The following is a 22,980-nucleotide window of genomic DNA, read 5'->3' on the forward strand; positions in this document are numbered from 1 at the left end:
ATAGACCAGATGCCAAGAGAGCCGACAGATTTTCATTATATCGGCTATTGTTAGTAGTAGCAACCACTTTGTAGTTGTCTCTATAGACCGACTGGAAACACCCAGTTGTCAATTTGTTGTAAAAGTTCTAAGGAAACATTTTCCAGAATTATTTCCTGGAGAATTCCATTATTTACTACAATAGACCAGTTGTCAAGAGAGCCGACAGATTTTCATTATATCGGCTATTGTTAGTAGTAGCAACCACTTTGTAGTCGTCTCTATAGGCCAACATGTTTGGCAAGTAGAGGACGTGAAAAGTTGGATTGATATGGCAATAAGGTGGCTCCCAAAAATCCCCCAAAATTCCACTTAGTATGCACTCACCCATCTATTAATTTCTGGCAGAAAGCTGTGATATTTAAATAATACCGTAAATTGTGGGAACACAAGCAAGGTAAGTGTTTAGTTTTGTTAATGCCTTTTCTGTATCTCATAATTCTACGATCAGTTGATGTTATATACAATCTGACCATTAGATGTTCCTTATGCCTTGACTACACTTGATGCGAGTGCTGACAGAATGAAACACTAATGCCGCATCACTCGTAAAGAATTTGCTTTATGAAACCTGTTCTTTCTGTAGATCTTTTCATCATGTGAAATCTCTGCCATACCCTTGTGCAGGAATGAGGAGATCGCAGGAACTTGCTTTAATATCTTTTATGCTTCAATAGGCTTTATGTAATTCTGTAAATCGTTACTCAATCTATGCCAATGGAAAAATGAGCTCAGCCGGTCGCTCAGTGTTATGCACGTGTTGTAGGCATAGTAACAAGTTTCAAGGATAACTCTTGAAAATTGAACTTATAGTGCACGTAAAATAAAAAAGTGTCCTCTGTTGTACATACGTGAAGAAATAGGACTATTTATTGTAATTTCTAAAGGGTAAACTGTAATCTGTAATATCTGAGATATCTGTAGTTAGTGGATTGCTTAAAGGAGTTGTCTCAAGATGAATAATGGTTAAAATTGTAAAGTGCTCATAAGAGAAAGCAACTTTGCATTTTGAATCTAATTACAAATTATATCTATTCTTCAGAATGGAATGATTTTTAAATTTATTGTTAATGCTTGTTGTCTAGGCTACCGACCACTGCTGCAGATTTTCAGTAGCATGGCCAAGCATGCCCAGTGCTTACAGGCTCTTTTCCTTTAAGAACTGATCTAAAGCTGGAATGCCAAGCCCTGTCAGCTTTAGTACTCCTTCGATACTGCAACAATACACAGTTCGGGCCATCAGAGTAACTATGCTGCTGGTCCAAACTGTCAATCTTCAAAAGCACACCGCCCCCAGGAAACAGGAAGCCTGTAGGCAAGGCAGCAATGTGCTACTGAGGATTATACCTGAGAACAACTCTTTTAACAGCGATTTCTTATGTACATTATTTGCAGACTAAGTTTCAAGTATTAAAAGTGATCTGGATGTAGATCACTAAATCTAATATATATTGACATGGATGCTCATCCGTAAGCTCTAGAATTCTGGTAGTAGTTGGAATTTCTGAAAAGTATTTCCACTATGTAGGGAAACACTGAAACATAACGTAACTTTTCCATTTGTTGTTAGGGAGCACAAAATGAGTTATGTGCCTAAACTAAATGATTTTCATGCCTGGAGGGTGAAGATTTTTCGCCGAAGTCACCAATTCATTAGAGTGTGTACGCTGTGATGTGACGGGTGGTTGTGTGGTTAATGGGAGGTATATGTCACATGGATGGATGCTCCCTGAAATGCAACCCGGAGTATTTTGTTGTTAGTGTACATGAGCACTAATATGGCGTTTAATGCACTGGGTCAGGGTTGTGGGTAGCTATGAGAGATGGGAGGGTCTGGCTACCCATATTGCCTCACCTTTGGGTGAGGGTGCGGCTGTACACCATTTTGCCTGAAGATATGTGTATGTTAAGGACCTGTGGTGAGGCCCTGACCATGTGACCAGCTCATGTGATCCATGTGATCCAGCTCTGCTATGGACATTGCCCTGGCCTGTGTGTGAACAGGACCTGAGGGAACCAAGCCCAGCTAAGGACTGTTTTTGTGTTGCTGTAAGACTGTTTGCCTTTTGTTCATGCTTCAATGGTTTATGGAGAAAATAAACTGAATGGACTCATTTTAACCCTGCATGTGCCAGTGTTTACCTCCAAGACCTGCAAAGTGAGTAACCCCCGTCCACAGACAGTGTGGAATGTTACAACGCATAAAACACCTTAAAATGTCACATAGTTTTGGAGTAACACCGGGTTACACAAAAACTTTGCGTTTTCACTTCAGTTTTGGCCAGCTGCATAATTTGGGTGGAACTGTGGTTGGACTAGGTTGTAATTGGACATACTTGTTTAATGAATGATTAGTTGTGGCATACCTTATACCAGAGATCCTTCTCTAGACCTCAACTGTAGTAAGACTTCTGATGAAGTGCACTGAAGCTCACGCCGCTTGTAAGATGTGCCCGTTTTATCTAGTGGCATACGCCTCTTAATGAATCAAGTACCTCTCACTCCGCCACGCCCCTAAGATTGGCGTATATATTGCCAGTCTTAATGAATCAGGGCCTAAATGTTTTTAATTCTAGGGTGAAGATTTTTGATCTGTATGCTGTTAGATAGATACCAGCAGTGTTACTCTCATTAGGGGTTGTTCTAGAGTAGAGAGTAGGCTCTGTTTAGTTCTAAAAACAAAACACTCTTATCCATTTCCTCAACTGGTAATTTAGGCAGAGCCATGGACAGGAATGTCTCTCTTTCTGGAGAAAATGCAGAAGGGGCCGGAGCCGTACTTGTAGGCTGAGGCCCACATGACGGTGATTGGGCCAGGAGAGGGAAATAAAGTTTGAATGGGGGCTATGGTATTGGATCATGAACGAGTGGGAGGAGACAGTAAAAGGGAGGTATAAAACGAAAAGTGAAGGACAAGGTGAGTCATTCTAGTGGGGATATCATTTACACCAGTGCTGCCTGCCTCAACCTTGGACCGCCTGATTACGCTTGTGTCTCGACCTCCTGTAACTCATCCTATTGCAAGCTTCTGGTCAGCTGTTGCAGTTCCGGGGACTGCCCTGGAAGAGTACCTGGTGTCTGTCGGCAGGCACGCCTATCCTCACCGTGAGAGGCCATAGTGAAAACCTGGTAGACACTTACACGCCTATCCTCACCGTGAGAGGCCATAGTGAAAACCCGGTAGACACTTAGTCATGCCCCTCCAGGGTGGGCCAGGCCAGGGCGCAGTGGGTCCTCTACTACGAGCGTTATAGCTAGTTAGATGAATCCAAGAAGGAGAGGAGATGAAGATTATGCCGAGTAAAGTCAAGTTGTCCACATCTTATTTCCATTTTTAGTGATTGTATGATGTTCTTAAGATGATATTGAGATGATATTCCCAGTTCTCAGTGACATTCGTAAAACTTAATTAGCATATGGGGTTAGCAATTTTAATTTTAGCACTGTGGCTACTATGGACATGTTTGGAGACTGCAGAAACAGAAATATTATGGATAGGGAGAAAAAGAAGATCTGACAGGTTTCCATTAAAGATTAAAAGAACTAAATTGTCCTTATTGTTCCTATATTAGTTTATCCTTTCCTTTGTATGTTTTACTTAGAACAGTCAAACGGAAAAGAGAAATGGAATGAGTATTTGTTATATTTCTGTTTCAAAAGGACACAGATAGGCCTCATTGAATTGTATGGGGTTTGTCTGATTTCTGCTTGTTCTTTAGTTTAAAAATGGTATAAAAATTTTGCATAGGGGACTTTTCCTTCTGTTTTAAAAAGGTGACACAAAACGGTAACCAGATGGGTCCCATATAAGTCAATGGAGCCCTCTGCTTTTCTTTACAACAGGAATGCAACACCTTCCATTTGGCTGTTCCCCTTGTCCTAAGTGAAACATGCAAGCAAAAAGGATAAATGGATATGTGAACAGAGCTTTACAGTATATCGCAATACTACAGTATGTTGTATTCCCTCACATCCCTTGTGAATCAGCTCTGCACTACACGGTAAGGGGTTTTATAACTGTGAGATCCATGCAGACAGAAGAGACTCTCTATGTTTGTAGTATTATATCTGTGAGGCCACTATTACAGGGCACTGTCTCCTGGGTACCTCCAGGAATAACAGGTGCCAGTTTTCCATATAAATATGATCAATGCTTCAATGGGCCTCCTTTCCACAATACAGTTATATGGTACATCTGTACAATCCAGGGCATCTGTAAGGTTCAGGACATCCGTAAAGTCGAGGACATCGGTAAGGTCCAGGACATTGTTCACCACATTGTTCAAATTTGCAATGCTTATAAGTCTTTTAGAAATACCCATTTACTAAACACTGGATGGTGTAAAAGTGGGGAGATATTGTTTTTTAACGATTCCATCTCTGTATTACTGTACTGTAGTTTTTACTTATAGCAGAGGCAGATATACCGTTGAGAAATTAGTGCAACTGGACAAGGGCCCAAGAGGTAAGGGGGCTCACTACCACCTCCAATGCAGCAAGCAGCGTCTGACTGAGACACAATTGGACTACAAAGGGCTCCTATACAGTTCTTGCTCAGGGGCCACCTCCAGCCTGTGTCTGACGCTACTGGATGACTAGTCAGTTGTACAGTCAGGGCCGGACTGGCCATCTGGCAATTCTGGCAAATGCCAGAAGGGCCTGTCTGGTCGTGGGCTGCCTTGTCTGCTACGTTTTTAACAGAATCGTTGTTCTCAAGACACCAATACTGTTAAGAGTTGTGATGGAGCACAAAGTCGCTGACTCTGTCACTTACCCCAGCAGGCCACGGGTATCATTAGAAATATTGGTCTTGCAGTAAATCTTCCTTTCCTCCATCCAGGGTAATTTTACTAATATATTCCATCTGGTGCTTGAGGACGGGGACAACATAGGCATGTGTGATTTCCAATGCCAGGGCCGAATTTCAGTCCCAGTCCGTACCCATGTACAGTTATGGAAGTTTCTCTTATAGTTATATACATGATGGGCCATAAAACCCCAGTTATCCTTGTGTGATTTGTACAGGATATTGGCTACTGGGCTTCGCTCATCAAAAATATCCTACAGTCCAATTGCTGATAGCAGCCATGCAAAGCTAAGCTTTCACATTATTGGTGCAGTTGAAGAAGTGACTGAGACCCGTAGCATACTTCCTACCAGTCGAGGGGTATCTTTGTAGAGCCAGTAGTGTTGTGGGTCCTACATGCTGTGATTAATTTTTCTTGCATTCCTTATTCAGCAATAGCTAGATTAGATTACTATTGGTTAGTACTAGCATTATTACTGCTCGTTCGTCTATGTAGAAAAGAATCGTATAGGAAAGACACATTGATCTATCAAGAATCTTTTAGCATATCTTCACTAAGTGATGAGCAGGTACAGGTAAAAAAAAAAATGTAATGAGTATTCATTACAAATATTTATACATTTATTTGGTATTGTGACATAGGTATTAAACCAGATGTCCTATAGTTCCCAGAGTTTCATCACTGAAGAAAGTAAAAAGGCTGTAAGAATTACCTATATATACTAATTACATGTAACTTTCACTCCTTTCTGACATCCATCATAAATATACAATGCATATCAGGTGCGGGTGTATGCAGTGTACTCAGGAGCAGGAGCTGAGCCTGCACAATACCCAGGAGATGCCAACTGAGCTCTGATTGCTGCTGTTAATTCTCTTAGTGCTGCTGTTAATCCCTGATAGTGGCATTTAGGGTATGCGCTACCGGGGGGCGCCATTCTGGATGCTCATCGCATTGCATGGTGCCGATGGGATGCCATGACAGTCAAGTAACTGCTGAAGTTCCCATGGCTGCCATATTTGTACTCTTGTGAAATCCATATTGTATGAATGCCCATAACATGTGACTACAGCTACAGCATGCTTGTGAAAATTCTGCTACATTCATAAGGTGAACACCTTCACGATGTGGCAGTCTTTGGTTAGTGAGGGGGGGGTCTCAAACTGTCCCTGAAATTATGCCTATCCTGGAAGTACTCTTGACGGTAGAGAGGCCCGAGTCTCCAACCTTAGGGCCCCGTCACACATAGTGACTCTCCAGCGATCCCGACAACGATATCAACTTGTCAGGATCGCTGGTGAGTCACTACATGATTGCTGGTGAGCTGTCAAACAGGCAGCTTCACCAGCGATCAGGACCAGCGACGCCGAGCACGCGGCATCGCTGTGTACGTTAGTTACCAGCGCGCTGATGCAGGGAGCTAGTAACTAAGGTACACATCGGGTTTCTAAGCAGCGCGCGTCACTTAGAAACCCGATGTGTACCTTGGTTACCAGCTCCCTGCATCAGCTCACTGGTAACTAAGGTACACAGAGGGTTTCTAAGCACAGCGCGCTGCTTAGAAACCCTGCATTTACTTTAGTTACCAGCGCGTTGATCGCTGGGCTCCCGCCTGTCACAAGCAGTGATGCGTGCTGGCCAGCAGGATTCCAGCGATCAAAAAATGTCCAGGGCTTTCCATCAACAATCAGTGATCGCCAGTCGCTGATAGGTGTCACACACAGCGATCTCGCTGGTGAGATCGCTGTTGCGTCACAAAACTTGTGACTCAGCAGCGAGATCGCTATGTGTGATGGGGGCTTTACTGTGCTCTTGTTAAACCCTGATCTGTCCCCTTCCCCACCTCATGAGGCATGGGACAGAAATGTAAGGTAAACAAGACACAAAGACAAAACAGGGATAACAGAAAACCTCTATCATACAAAAGCACTAACCAATAATAGGGAGATAGGGACAGTGAGGAATAAACTACATGGGAACAGGGATCAGGAGATAAACACACACATACTAAAGCAAACCACAGAACACTACTATAACAACTCCACTCCAACCACTTAGGTTTAGCACACAGCACAGGAAGATGAATCTTTCACCAGCAGGAACAATAAGGTCTAACCAGTTTAGATAGGAAGAGGTAATGACCAGATCAGAAGCAGATAAAATGGAGCTGCATGTTTCTGATCAGCATAGAAAGGGTTGTTAACCTCTTCATCACCAGAGGAATCTAAATCCATTTAATATGGGACACATCACACCATCTCTAAAAAGGAGGGGTGATTCACGTAATTCCAGGTCTTCCAGGTAGATGTTACACCCTTGTGGCAGACACAGGAGCACCTTTCTTGTAATCAGTTGCGGTCCTGATGATGTGGCCCCTTGCAGTGAGAGACATATCACCTAGCCTGCAGTGTTCATTTGTGATTCTGGGAGCATCCATTAAATGGATTGTCCAGTACTTTTTTATTAATTTTCACTCTGTCAATCAAGCAGCAAACACTGTAGAAAATAAATAACCAGCTAGCATTACCCAAATATATCAATAAAGTGGTTGTCCAGTATTCTTATATTGATGGCGTAGCCTTAGGATAGGTCATCACTGTCAGATTGCTGGGGGTGCGACTCACAGCACTCCCAATCGATCAACTGTTCCCAGTGCTGGATGTAATTTGTGGAACCGAATAGGACAGCTACATCAATTGTATAGTGGCCATAGGGTGGTACCGTAGATCCAATTCCATTCATTGGAATAATGGCAGATGTGCAGTACCTAGCCACAGCCACTATACAGTTGACGGAGTTGTTTCGCTCCACAATTGATCATATTTATCCAGCACTGGGAACATTTGGGTAATGCTAGCTAGCTATTTTTTTTCAATGTTTGCTGTTTGGTTGTCTGTTTTTGGTTCTGCTCTTAGACTTTGGCTTAGCTGCATTGTCAGATGGGAGTCTGAGATAGAAGGAAATTTCAGACTGTTATATAACTAGTTAAAAAGGGGTTGTCCACTACTAGGACAACCCCTTCTTAAACTAAATGTTCGGCCCCTAAAAAATAATAAAGCCTATACTCCCCTCCCATGCCGGTACCGTTCCCGCGGTGGCGGCACTCGCTCTCCACGGGGCTGTGATACGGTGTTGTGATACGTGACGCTGGCACCCAATCAGCACTGGTGTTGCTGTCTCCGCCTTCGGACAAACTGAACATGAAGAGGAAGCCAGGGCTGCAGCTGTCGGAAAGGCGGAGACAGTGACACCAACGCTGATTGGGCACCGGTGTCACGTATCACAACACCGCATCAATTTGTTACCATCTTTTCAGTTAGCCATTAAAAGGTATCAACCACTGAGGACTCTCAATTCTGAATATTTTTATATCTACTGGCTAACACGGTACAAAGATATACATCTTTCCTGTATGACACCTATTGCAGCTATGTGGAATTTAGAAGAAGAGACTTATAATACGCTAATGGTGGCATTAATAATAATAATAATAATAAATTTTATTTTTATAGCGCCGACATATTCCGCAGCACTTTACATTTCAGAGGGGATTTGTACAGACAATAGACATTACAGCATAACAATAATCACATACAGTAGATTATAACAAATACCAAGAGGAGTGAGGGCCCTGCTCGCAAGCTTACAGTCTATGAGGAAAGAGGGAGACACGAAAGGTGGGTGGTAACAGTTGCTCTGATTGTATGGACCAGCCATAATGTTAAGTGTGTAACAGTACAGACACAGAGGGCTAATGGATGCATAAAGCATGTGGGAACATGATGCTGAGAACCTGGTTATGGTAAAACTTTTGGCTCTGCCACACAGGGATAGGTTAGGTTAATGTGTTGAGGCGATAGGCCAGTCTGAATAAATGCGTTTTCAGGACACGCTTAAAATTGTGGGGATTGGGGACTAATCGTATTGACCTGGGAAGTGCATTCCAAAGAATTGGCGCGGCACGTGTAAAGTTCTACCGTTCTACCTAAAGGGGGCTTCACACATAGTGATATTGCTAGCAATATCGCTAAAGCGTCACCGATTTTGTGATGCAGCAGCGATATTGCTAGCGATATCACTACATGTGATACTTACCTCCGACCGGCTCCCCCGCTGGCTATCGCAGATCGCACGAGAACGTCCTGGGCCATTTCTCGGCGCCGGCTTCCTGCTGGGTTTCCAGCTGGCGCCGACGAGTGATGCGTGGACGTGGGTGGGAGGACGTCTTCATCGGCGCGTCTGACAGGTAAGTAACGACTGCCGACCGCTGCTACGTCGCTGGTGAGATCTGCCTGTTTGGCAGCTCACTAGCGACCATTTAGTGATGCACCAGCAATCCTGACTGGGTCGTATCGTTGTCGGGATCGCTGGTACATCGCTAAATGTAACGGGACCCTAAGACGTGAGCCACTAATTATTTCTTTGGATTTTATTCAATGTTTAAAGCTTATTAGTTGAGTAATTATGCTGCTCCTCAAAAGTAAACTTAGAGCCAGATGGGCCAGGACACTTAAAGCTTAAGAGCCACTGTAGTAAATGTTTCCAATTACACAAATATCTTGGTTTAATTGTCTATGAAATGTACATGACACCAATGACCCCTGACCTCTACCCTTGCTGGAAGGCCTAAAATAACAAATTTGACCTGTTTAGATAGAGAAGTGTGTGTAGAGGCCTGGCATGTGTGTTTAGTGAACTATAAATGTAATTATCAGGAGAAAATATCAGATGTGGCAGCTTTGAGTTGCTGCTTATAAAATACAGATTTAATAAGACTTGCCAGTTATATTTTTACATAACTTTTTTTTGTATTGACAAATATTCTTTGTATATTGCTCCATGATTTTCTCTGTGAAGAGAAATAAAAAAAAAATGGGCATGAATAATTTTTTTTTTACATTTTAGAATAATGTACAACATGTATTAAACTGATGAAAATAAGTATCCCATGACTCATGCGTCCAGGAATGTACGGTATATCTCGTAATCTAAACTTAGATACTGTTCTGCATGCTAACAATTATGTATGTATTGTTAGGCAATGTATATTACACTGGCATATAGTGTAGTAGCGATACATTGCAACATATTTTTAACCTCTTACCCCTCAATCCTAATAAGCCTTTTTACATAATTTACTGGACTTATTCTTTGGCACCATGTTTTGACAGCACATTAGAATGATGGTTGCACAGGAGATGATGCTACATTTGCTACCACTTCCATTGGTTCCGGCAATCTCATGATTTCCAGGTGATAGCTCATTTGACTATGTGTCTAGGTCTTCGGCTAGAGCTACAGGGTGACATTTGTTACACAATACTGAATCTGTTATCAGGTTTTTGCTATGGAATCTGATAGCAGCATGAGATAGGGACATACACCCTGATTCCAGTGGCATGTAACTCAGTTTACTGGGCGCAGCAGTTGCAATACAATTACAGCTTCCTCTGCTACATATCTAGCAGACCTCAGTTTTTGAGCTGTGTAACCTAGCACACACCACAGCTTTCTGTGAACATTGTGTAGTAACAGAGAGCTGCTAATCAATCCAGGGAGAGTGTTTGGACTAGGGGGCACCAGACCAAAGGTCCTGTAGTGATAACATCCTGATGATGTAACTCCAATTATATTGAAGCAGCAAAACACAGCCAAGTAAATGACTCATCACTGTAATCAGGCTCTCTTCCCCTGCATTATAGTGTTCTCAGATTGCCTTACAGAAACCAGCTTTAAAATTCTCTAAATGACAGAAAAATAGTCAAAACTGAGAGTTACCCAGTAGTTAATCATTTTCAATTAGCCTCTAAAAGGTATTGATCACTGAGGACTATCAGTTTTGACCATTTTTCTATCCATTGCCTAACACCGTACAAAGATAGCACAGGTCAGCAGTTCCCAGTGGAGCACAGTTTGTACGGTAGAGCTATTTTCCATTCCCAGAGTCACTGGGTAAGGCCCATTTCACATCAGTTTTTTGGCGTCAGTCACAATCCGTCGGCTCAACGGAGCTGTCGCAGATTGTGAAAAACTGATGCCACGGATCTGTTTTTTTTGCCAGTTCCGACTGCCGGATACGGTGAAAAAACGGATCCGTCGCTTCAGTTTTTTCATCCGTTTCTTCCGTTTTTCGACGGATCCGTTTTTTAAAAGCCAGCAATTCAGTGTGCTGTACAGTAAAATCACACTGACATGAATCGAAAGAATAGATATATACACTTAGAATATATACAGTATATATATATGTATATGTCATTGAGACACATGTATATATATATATATATATATATATTTAGAGTTCATAGAGTTCTACATAGCATAATAGCCACTAAATCAATTGCCGGCTTCAGTAAAATCATTCCCGAACCCAACATGATATGACACATGGTTTACATATAGTAAACTATGTCATATCAAAACGATTTATATATGTCAGTGTTTAATCAATTTAGTAGTTTGTGTTAAGAAAAATTTAGAACTCTAGGGGTTAAATTTAAGGCTATAATCGCGGAAAAAAATTGTGTGGGCTCCCGTGCAATTTTCTCTGCCAGAGAGAAAATGCCAGTGAGTGAGGGCAGATATTAATAGCCTAGAGAGGGACCATTGTTTTTGCCCCCCCGGCTAAAAAAAATCTGCCCCCAGCCACCCCAGAAAAGGCTCTTTATTCCCATGGCCTTTAGCAGTGGCTCATGGGTTAATAATAATGGATTATTGTCACCTTGCTATTGAAAGGTGACATTAAGCCGGGTTAATAATGGAGAGGAGTCAATAAGATACCTGTCCTTTATTAATCCTATAGTAGTAAAGGGTTAAAAAAGACACACACATTAATTAAAAATTCTTTTAATGAAATAAATACACAAACTTTTTGACCACATTTATTATTCCACCAATCAAAAAAAAGCCATGGTTCTGTAAATAAAAAAAATAATCCCAACAATATACTTACCTCTCCACTGTTCAGTCAGGTCCCCCGCTGCAATCCATAACAAGGGGTTAACTAGTTTACAACGGGGACCTGTGCTAATGCTACCGGCCCCGCTGTAAAAAACTGCAGAATGAATTAAATCATGTCTGCGCAGGCACCCCAGCTGACCTGAGATGAACTGATTAGTGTGGGAAAGTCTCTGAACTTTTTCCCACGCTGTCAGTTCACCTCAGGTCAGCCGGGAACTCCACGCAGCCTCACCGACTACCGCTGATGTCATTGAGGCTGTGCAGAGTCCCCAGCTGTCCAGAGGTGATCTGACAGCGTGGGAAAAGGTTCAGAAACTTTCCCACACTATCACGTTCACTTTAGGTCAGCCAGGGACTCCGCACAGCCTTACTGACGTCAACGGTAGTATAAGTGTCTCAATTATTTGAGGTCTGCAAGCATTGCATTTTTTTGTTCTTTTGACCATTTCTGATTTTCTGAAAATAAATACAAAATTTAGTGCTTGGAAATTCAAAGACATGTTGTCAGTAGAGTTGAGCGACTTTAGTCGGATCGGGTTTCATGAAACAAAATTTGTTTCAGATGAAACTGGTCCGACTAGGGCAAAAAAAGTCGGAGATTTGTCCGAAACCCGACCCCAATGCAAGTCAATGGGGAATAAAAGTCGGCATTGAGTGGATGAATGTCATCCGCTCAATGCCGACTTTTATTTCCCATTGACTTGCATTGGGGTCGGGTTTTGGACGAAACTCCGACTTTTTTTGCCCTAGTCGGACCAGTTTCATTTGAAACAAATTTTGTTTCATGAAACCCGATCCGACCAAAGTCGCTCAACTCTACTTACTGATATCCTGAATTTTCTGTCAGGTGAATGCTACTTCTCGTACTCCTTTCAAAAACCATGTGGGTCTGTCATTCAGACATCTCTTACTCTGAAAATATCTTTGCAGTTACCTGCAGGTGAGACAAGATGATAAGTTTACTTATCAGTCGTTAATAGTGTTGAGCATTCCGATACCGCAAGTATCGGGTATCGGCCGATACTTGCTGTATCGGAATTCCGATACCGACTTCCGATATTTTTTCAATATCGGAATTCGGCATCGGAATCGGAAGTTCAGTTGATTGACGGCCTGACGTCATCATGATGCGCGGTGTGTGCGCATCATGATGCGCCGTCATTTCGGGCCTTTCGGGGGTCTCTGCCGGCCTGCCGGGGGGCTGTGCCGGCCTGCCGGGGGGCTGTGTGGACTGCCCGGGGTCTGTACCGGCCTGCCGGGGGGCTGTGCCGGCCTGCCGGTGGTCTGTGCACCCTGTGGGGGTCTGTACCGGCCTGCCGGGGGGCTGTGCCGGCCTGCCGGGGGGCTGTGCTGATGTCCGGGGGTCTGTGCAAGCATCGTCCGATGGGACTACAAGTCCCATCGGGCGATGCCTGCTACCATGACAGTGATTGACACATTAGCCAATGATGGGACAGTAGTAGTCCCATCATCCGGCTAATGTGTTAAATGTTAAAAAAAAAAAAAAAAAAAAATACTACATACATACTACATGCATGCTACATACATACTACATGCTACATACATACTATATACATGCTACATACATGCTACATACATACTACATGCATGCTACATACATACTACATGCTACATACATACTACATGCATGCTACATACATACTACATATATACTACATACATACTACATACATGCTACATACATACTGCATGCTACATACATACTACATACATACTACATACATACTACATGCATGCTACATACATACTACATATATACTACATGCATGCTACATACATACTACATGCTACATACATACTACATATATACTACATACATACTACATACATGCTACATACATACTGCATGCTACATACATACTACATGCATGCTACATACATACTACATGCATGCTACATACATACTACATGCATGCTACATACATACTACATGCATGCTACATGCATGCTACATACATACTACATGCTACATACATACCACATACATACTACATACATACTACATACTACATATATACTACATGCATGCTACATACATACTACATGCTACATACATACCACATACATACTACATACATACTACATACATACTACATACATACTACATATATACTACATGCATGCTACATACATACTACATGCTACATAAATACCACATACATACTACATACATACTACATACATACTACATGCTACATACATACTACATATATACTACATGCATGCTACATACATACTACATGCTACATAAATACCACATACATACTACATACATACTACATACATACTACATGCTACATACATACTACATATATACTACATGCATGCTACATACATACTACATGCTACATACATACCACATACATACTACATACATGCTACATACATACTACATGCATGCTACATACATACTACATGCTACATACATACTACATGCATGCTACATACATACTACATATATACTACATACATACTACATACATGCTACATACATACTGCATGCTACATACATACTATATACATGCTACATACATGCTACATACATACTACATGCATGCTACATACATACTACATGCTACATACATACTACATGCATGCTACATACATACTACATATATACTACATACATACTACATACATGCTACATACATACTGCATGCTACATACATACTACATACATACTACATACATACTACATGCATGCTACATACATACTACATATATACTACATGCATGCTACATACATACTACATGCTACATACATACTACATATATACTACATACATACTACATACATGCTACATACATACTGCATGCTACATACATACTACATGCATGCTACATACATACTACATGCATGCTACATACATACTACATGCATGCTACATACATACTACATGCATGCTACATGCATGCTACATACATACTACATGCTACATACATACCACATACATACTACATACATACTACATACTACATATATACTACATGCATGCTACATACATACTACATGCTACATACATACCACATACATACTACATACATACTACATACATACTACATACATACTACATATATACTACATGCATGCTACATACATACTACATGCTACATAAATACCACATACATACTACATACATACTACATACATACTACATGCTACATACATACTACATATATACTACATGCATGCTACATACATACTACATGCTACATAAATACCACATACATACTACATACATACTACATACATACTACATGCTACATACATACTACATATATACTACATGCATGCTACATACATACTACATGCTACATACATACCACATACATACTACATACATACTACATACATACTACATGCTACATACATACTACATATATACTACATGCATGCTACATACATACTACATGCTACATACATACCACATACATACTACATACATGCTACATATATACTACATGCATGCTACATACATACTACATATATACTACATGCATGCTACATACATACTACATGCTACATGCATGCTACATACATACTACATGCTACATACATACCACATATATACTACATACATACAATACATTCATACAATACATACATAGACATACAGTACATATAACATAGAGTAACATACTTACCAATACTTGTCACATTGTTCCCCGAAGCCATTGTCTTTTCCGGAATAAATATTAACATAACAAACCACAAAAATACTCACCCACGATCCGAAGCAGTCCACGAGTGTGTCCCACGACGATCTTGGGTAGAGAACTGCAGCATCAGATGATGCTGCCGTTCTCTACGGGCTGCAGGAATCCAATGACGGAAGGTAGGTATCCTTCCGCACTGTATTCCTCCGCCACTTAAAAAAAAAAAGTCCCTAGTCTCACTTTATGCCATTGCTGCGTGGGAATTTCCCACACAGCAATGGCATAAAGTGAGACTAGGGACTTTTTTTTTTTTAAGTGGCGGAGGAATACAGTGCGGAAGGATACCTACCTTCCGTCATTGGATTCCTGCAGCCCGTAGAGAACGGCAGCAACAGCTGATGCTGCAGTTCTCTACCCAAGATCGTCGTGGGACACACTCGTGGACTGCTTCGGATCGTGGGTGAGTATTTTTGTGGTTTGTTATGTTAATATTTATTCCGGAAAAGACAATGGCTTCGGGGAACAATGTGACAAGTATTGGTAAGTATGTTACTCTATGTTATATGTACTGTATGTCTATGTATGTATTGTATGAATGTATTGTATGTATGTAGTATATATGTGGTATGTATGTAGCATGTAGTATGTATGTAGTATGTATGTAGCATGCATGTAGCATGCAGTATGTATGTAGCATGCATGTAGTATATATGTAGTATGTATGTGGTATGTATGTAGCATGTAGTATGTATGTAGCATGCATGTAGTATGTATGTAGTATGTATGTAGCATGTAGTATGTAGCATGCATGTTGTATATATGTAGTATGTATGTAGCATGTAGTATGTATGTAGCATGCATGTAGTATATATGTAGTATGTATGTAGCATGTATGTAGCATGCATGTAGTATGTATGTAGCATGCATGTAGTATGTATATGGTATGTATGTAGCATGTAGTATGTATGTAGCATGCATGTAGTATATATGTGTTATGTATGTGGTATGTATGTAGCATGCATGTAGCATGCATGTAGTATGTATGTAGTATGTATGTAGTATATATGTAGTATGTATGTAGCATGCATGTAGCATGCAGTATGTATGTAGCATGCATGTAGTATATATGTAGTATGTATGTAGCATGTAGTATGTAGCATGCATGTAGTATATATGTAGTATGTAGCATGTAGTATGTATGTAGCATGCATGTAGTATATATGTGTTATGTATGTAGCATGTAGCATGCATGTAGCATGCATGTAGTATGTATGTAGTATATATGTGGTATGTATGTAGCATGCAGTATGTATGTAGCATGCATGTAGTATATATGTAGTATGTATGTTGCATGTAGTATTTATGTAGTATGAATGTAGCATGTATGTAGTATGTAGTATGAATGTAGCATGTATGTAGTATGCATGTTGTATGTATGTAGCATGTAATTTTTTTTTTTTTTTTTTTACATTTAACACATTAGCCGGATGATGGGACTACTACTATCCCATCATTGACTAATGTGTCAATCACTGTCATGGTAGCAGGCATCGCCCGATGGGACTTGTAGTCCCATCGGACGATGCCTGCACAGACCTCCGGAGCCTGCACAGACCACCGGCAGGCCGGCACAGCCCCCCGGCAGGCCGGCACAGCCCCCCGGCAGGCCGGCACAGCCCCCCGGAGCCTGCACAGACCACCGGCAGGCCGGCACAGACCACCGGAGCCTGCACAGACCCCCTGGCAGGCCGGCACAGCCCCCCGAAAGGCCCGTACAGACCCCAGAGAGGCTGTACAAGGGCAGGAAAGGGTTTTTCTTATTCCGATACCGGAAGTCCCATAGACTTGAATGGGACTTCCGGTATCGGAATCGGCGATACCGATACTTTTTTTAAAGATCGGTCGATACCATCCGATACGATACTTTGAAGTATCGGACGGTATCGCTCAACTCTAGTCGTTAATGCAAGCATTGCCTGTTTAGACTCCTGAGACATCAGAACTGAAAGAAGAATATTGCCCTTATTCTTGAATATCTACCACCACTCTGACTTCTAAGAAAAGTCACTCAACTCTAGTTGTCAGTAGTTTATAGAATAAAAAAAACAATTTATATTTTACTCAAAAATATACCTATAAAGAGAAAAATCAAACAAACTGAAAATTTTGCAGTATATCTCCACTCCACACTATCAAATTCCTTAGTTGCATCCAAGGAAATAATAGCCTTATTTCTTGGATCAGCCTGAGACCCTTGTATATTTAGGAATAACCTATGTAAATTAATGGCTGTAGATTTAAAGGCCATAAAACCTGCCTGATCAGAGTGAATTACCGAGGATATGACCGTACTAAGTCTTGCTGCGAGGATTTTTGCTAGTATCTTGACATTAGACATCAGCAATGAAATGGGCCTGCATGGGTCCAATAATTCCTTGTCTTTATCCTCTTTGGGTAAAACCACAATCACTGACTCATATAGAGATCTTTGAAGTTTCACAGACAAAAATGCATTATTAATCATTTCTGAGTAATGTTGCAATTGTTCTCCTTAAACAGCTTCTACATTTCTATTGGTAAGCCATTTGATTCCAGGGCCTTGTCATTCGACATTGTCCCCACCACTTGTTGGGTTTCCTCCGAGATCAACAAATCTATAAAGTCTTAATCCTTATCCCCCTGAAAAGGGAGACCAATTCCTGCTAAATACTCTGAGAGTTCCTCCTCAGAGTAATTAACTCTAGAGGAATGTAAGCTATGATAGAATCTCAGTAGGATCCGCAATATTTTAGAAGTTTGAGTGTTGAAATTTCGCTCCTCTTCTCTTAGTTGATAAATAAAGGCATTCTCTCTCTGTGCCTGCGCCAGTTTGGCTAGTAATCAACCTGTATTTTCTCATTCCTCATTGAACTGTTGTCTTAAAAATTAATTTTAGATGCTTTTGGGCCTCCTTCCATTTCAGGACATTTATTTTGAATATAAGCCAGTTGGTCACCTTTACTCTATCTTCCATCTCAACTCCTTTTTTCCAGGAATTATCTTTTACTATCTTTATTTTGCTAATTAGCACCCCCTCAAAAAAGCCTTCATAGTGTCCCAAACTACATTAATGGGCGCAGAATCCAAATTAGATTCAAAGAATTCCACCAATTTCTCCTTAATATTATTACATTTAACAAGTTTGGGCCAAAAAGGGTTAAGTCTCCAGCCTTGCGAGTGTCTAGCCCAATGGGGTCCCCCTGTACCTTGAATTATAGAGTAGAATGATCAGGTAAGGATTTGGAAAGGTATTCGATATTTAATAGAAAAGGGACCAAAGGATGGTTGCAAAGAGCCAGGTTGATTTTTTTTAAAGGGAATGAAATGTCAAGGAGGCACATGAAAAGATCTTTAGGGAGGGGAAACTTTCCTTCCAAATATGTATTCGGCCCATTGCACTAATAAGCCAACCAAAGTCATCACCCCCAGGAAACTTATGTTTACAAAGATTACAAATATTATTAAAGTCGCCCATAATTATTAGCGGTATATCAGGCCAATTAGCAAGTTTTTCAAGTATTTTTTAAAGGGATATTTTAGTATGGAGAAGGAACTAATATTACTACAATGATACATTCAAAGTGGGAAATTGTACAGCCCACTTCAACAAACATACCTTCATAATTTTTAAAGGAGTCTATGTATTAAAAGGGGATGCTCTTATTCACCGAAAAGGCTAACTCCTCTTGAATAATTAGAACATACAGAATGCAGGCTACAGTCATGGCCAAAAGTGTTGGCACCCTTGAAATTGTTCCAGTAAATGAAGTATTTCTCCAAGAAAATTATAGCAATTACACATGTTTTGTTATAGAAATGTGTATTTCCTTCTGAGTGTATTGGAACAACACAAAAAAAGAGAAAATAAAGGCCAATTTGACATCATTTCACACAAAACCCCCAAAATGGGCATGACGTAATTGTTGGCACCCTCAACTTAATATTTGGTTGCCCACACTTTGGAATAAATAACTGCAATCAATCGCTTTCTATAACCATCAACAAGCTTTTTACACCTGTCAACTGTAATTTTTGACCACTTTGCAAACTGATCCAGCTCACATATTTGAAGAGTGCCTTCGCCCAACAGCAATTTTAGATTTCTCCACAGGTGTTCAATGGGATTTAGATATGGACACATTGTTGGCCACTTCAGAACTCTCCAACGCTTTGTTTCAATCTGTTTTTAGGTGCTTCTTGAAGTATGTTTGGTGTCATTGTCCTGCTGAAAAACCCATGACCTAGGATGCAAACCCAACTTTTGAAACTGGTCACTACATCACACATAGTCAAGGTACCCAGTGCCAGAGGCAGCAAAACAACCCCAAAACATCTTTGTATATCCACCATATTTGACTGTAGGTACTGTGTTATTTTCATTGTAGGCTGTTTTTGGTAAACAATGGAATTATGTGCTTTACCAAAGAGCTCTGTCTTGGTCTCATCTGTCCACAAGATGCTTTCACAGCAGGATTTTGTCTTACTCAAGTACATTTTGCCAAACCGCTGTCTAGCTTTTTTTATGTCTCTGTCAACAATGGGATCCTCCTTGGATACTCCTTGGTCTCCTGCCATAATGATTAATTTCATTCAAATGTCAAAGTATAGTTTGTGCTGCCACTGATGCACCCTGAGCCTGCATGACAGCTTTAATTTGTTTGGAACTTGATTGAGGCTGCTTATCCACCATCCGATCTATCCTACTTTGTAATGTTTTTCTCTGCTATCCACATCCAGGGAGATTAGCTACTGTGTCATGGGATGTAAACTTATTCATTATGTTGTGCACTGTGGACAAAGCAACATCAAGATCTCTGGAGATGGACTTGTAACCTTGAGATTGTTGATATTTTGCAGCAATTTTTGTTCTTAAGTCCAAGGAGAGTTCTCTTCTACTCTTTCTGCTCTCCATGCTTAGCGTGGCACACACAGACACACAATATAAAGATTGACTCAACTTCTTCCTTTCTAATCCTGTTTCAGGTGTGATTTTGCCCACAGCTGTTACTTGCTAGAGGTGAGTTTGAACAAGCATCTCATGCTTGTAACAAAGTTGTTTACCCAAAATTTTGGAAAAGTACCAACAATTTTGCCCTGCCCACTTTTGTGGTTTTGTGTTAAATGATTTATAATTTGGCTTTTTTTCTGTTTTTTTGTGTTGTTTCATTACATACAAAGGAAATAAACATGTGTACATCAGAACATGTGTAATTACAATAATTTTCTGGGAGAAGTACTTCATTATCTGAAGCAATTTCAAAGCTGCCAACACTTTCGACCATGACTCTATATCCCAACCAGAACCTATGTAACATATTAATCGAGTAATTCGCTATGTGTGTCTCCTGCAGGCCTATGATCGTTGGATTGGATTTTCTAATGCACTAAAGGATTGCATGCCATTTAGAACTCTCTCTCCTTCCACTAACATTCCAAGAAATAAACTTGGGTATTGAACCCATTTTTGAAAACACAAATAAATGCTAGTATCAATGACATCACGGCATTCCCCCAATTAATTACTCTTAATGTTAACTAGAAAAGAATATGATCGCACACCCCTAAAACCCCTCACTATATCCCTACCCCAAAACAACCCCCCAGCCCCAAATTATGGAAACCTGCCCTTGCATGTAAGGAATGAGGCACAAAAATACACATAACCATTGAATATGTGATCCTGCTGTAAAAGAAGGAGAAAAAAGAAACCCCCCTAGATAAGGAGCTAGTCATTTTTCAAAGTCCCTGGAGCAGAACTCCCTCCATTGCTAAAAGATACTACTATTATAACATCAGAAAAGTCTAGACCCCTAGTGAAGTCAAAATTTCAATCAGATAACACATTAATTCCTTATGTCACGAGGCCAAGTTAAGTCACCATAGCCCCCCGTTAATTCAAGCTCTCTCGGACCTCGAATCCTGCCAGATCTAATGCTCATGAGTGTTCAACCATCTAAGGGCATCCTTGGTAGACTCAAAGAATGTAATTGAACCGAGAGCCACCCCTCTCAATTTAGCAGGATAAATCGTAGAATATTGTACTCCCAATGTCCTCACTCTCCTTTTAATGTTCAGGAACATAGATTGTTTGCGCTGGACATTCACAGAGAAATCCAGAAAGATTGAGCTCTTTTGCCCACCAAGATTACGTCTTGCTTTTTTAATGTCTTCCTAAGCATAATATCCATTCTTTATAGAATAGGTTGAGGGGTCTGCCCACTGGCCAGGGTCTTGTAGGGGTGTAAGGATGCTATACACCCTCTCCACCACTTGTAAGGGAGTGAGGATCTCTTTGACAAAGGTATCCAGTAGCAATTTTTCAAAATAACTGTTGAGGTCCACCTTTTCCTACACCCCAACTAGTTTGATATCATTATGTCTTTGGTTAGTGATTTCTCCCTCTGGAATAAGTGGATTCCCAACAGGATTTTATTCAGGACAATAACAGATCTTCTGATACATGTCAGGTTAGCACCAGAGCATGATTTAAATTTAACATTGTTTTAATTTAACAAATATAAAAAAATTGTCACAGTGTTACTATTCTAATGTTATTACTATTATGATCAGTTCCATTTGATAAATACATAAATTGATAATGTAGTTCTTATAGTCTATTATTAGTATTTTACTAATATTAATATTTTAGCGATAGATGCAAATTAGCTTTCTTCCAGAAGGAAGAAAACGGCATCTCTTAATGTATTGAAGGTAGCCAGGGATGAGAACGTAAAGATGGTTGCCTCTTCCTTTTGAAGAAGACTCTAGCTTGGCCTAAATCCAAATTCAAGCTTCAAGGCTTCATGTACATTTACATACAGAATAGAGAATCACTAATAATAGTTGTTTGAGACAGTTTTCTTCCTTCTCTAGGAGAGTCAAGTAGCATAATTTACACCATAGACCATTGCCGTTAAGACTCCATACTAGCTGGGTCCTTTTCGTCTGTCTTATCTATTTATCTGTCCAGTTTTATTTATTTTTTTAACAGTCTTCGGCTCAATCTCAAGCCGTGGCGACTTGATGGATGAACGATCTGTAGGAAGATCGATCTTGTGCAAACCCAGATATATCCGCCAGGGTCTTTTCCGCCGTTGTCTTCATAGTATAAAACCATCGGGTTACTGGTGTTCCTCTTTGCCTTGTTTTTTCTATTCTTCCGACCATTATGTCCTTCTCCAGTGATTGCTCTCTTCAGATGATGTGTCCAAAGAAAGCAAGTCATAGCTTGTTGTTCCTTGCTTCAAGTGACAAGTCTGGCTTGATTTATTCCAAAATTGAATTATTTGTTCTTCTGGCCATCCATGGTATTGATAACATCATTATCCGGCAACACATTTTGAAGGCATTGATTCTTCTTCTGTCGAGTTTCTTCATCGTCTAGGTTTCACATCTGTATGTTACTATAGAAATATTCTGCAGCTCCTCTGAGCTTTTCTGTGTGTTTGAACATGTTAAT

The 22,980-nt window shown here is 40.6% G+C and overlaps 1 protein-coding gene across 1 annotated transcript in view; it reads left to right on the forward strand.

Annotated features, from left to right (window-relative positions):
- GDF11 (growth differentiation factor 11) overlaps positions 1 to 22,980 on the forward strand; it is a 512,606-nt gene that overhangs the window by 5,743 nt on the left and 483,883 nt on the right. The gene's annotated exons all lie outside the window — the stretch shown is intronic.

Source organism: Dendrobates tinctorius, unplaced genomic scaffold (genome assembly GCF_039654945.1).
Source record: "Dendrobates tinctorius isolate UK_male_01 unplaced genomic scaffold, ASM3965494v1 ptg000187l, whole genome shotgun sequence".
Taxonomy (NCBI): domain Eukaryota; kingdom Metazoa; phylum Chordata; class Amphibia; order Anura; family Dendrobatidae; genus Dendrobates; species Dendrobates tinctorius.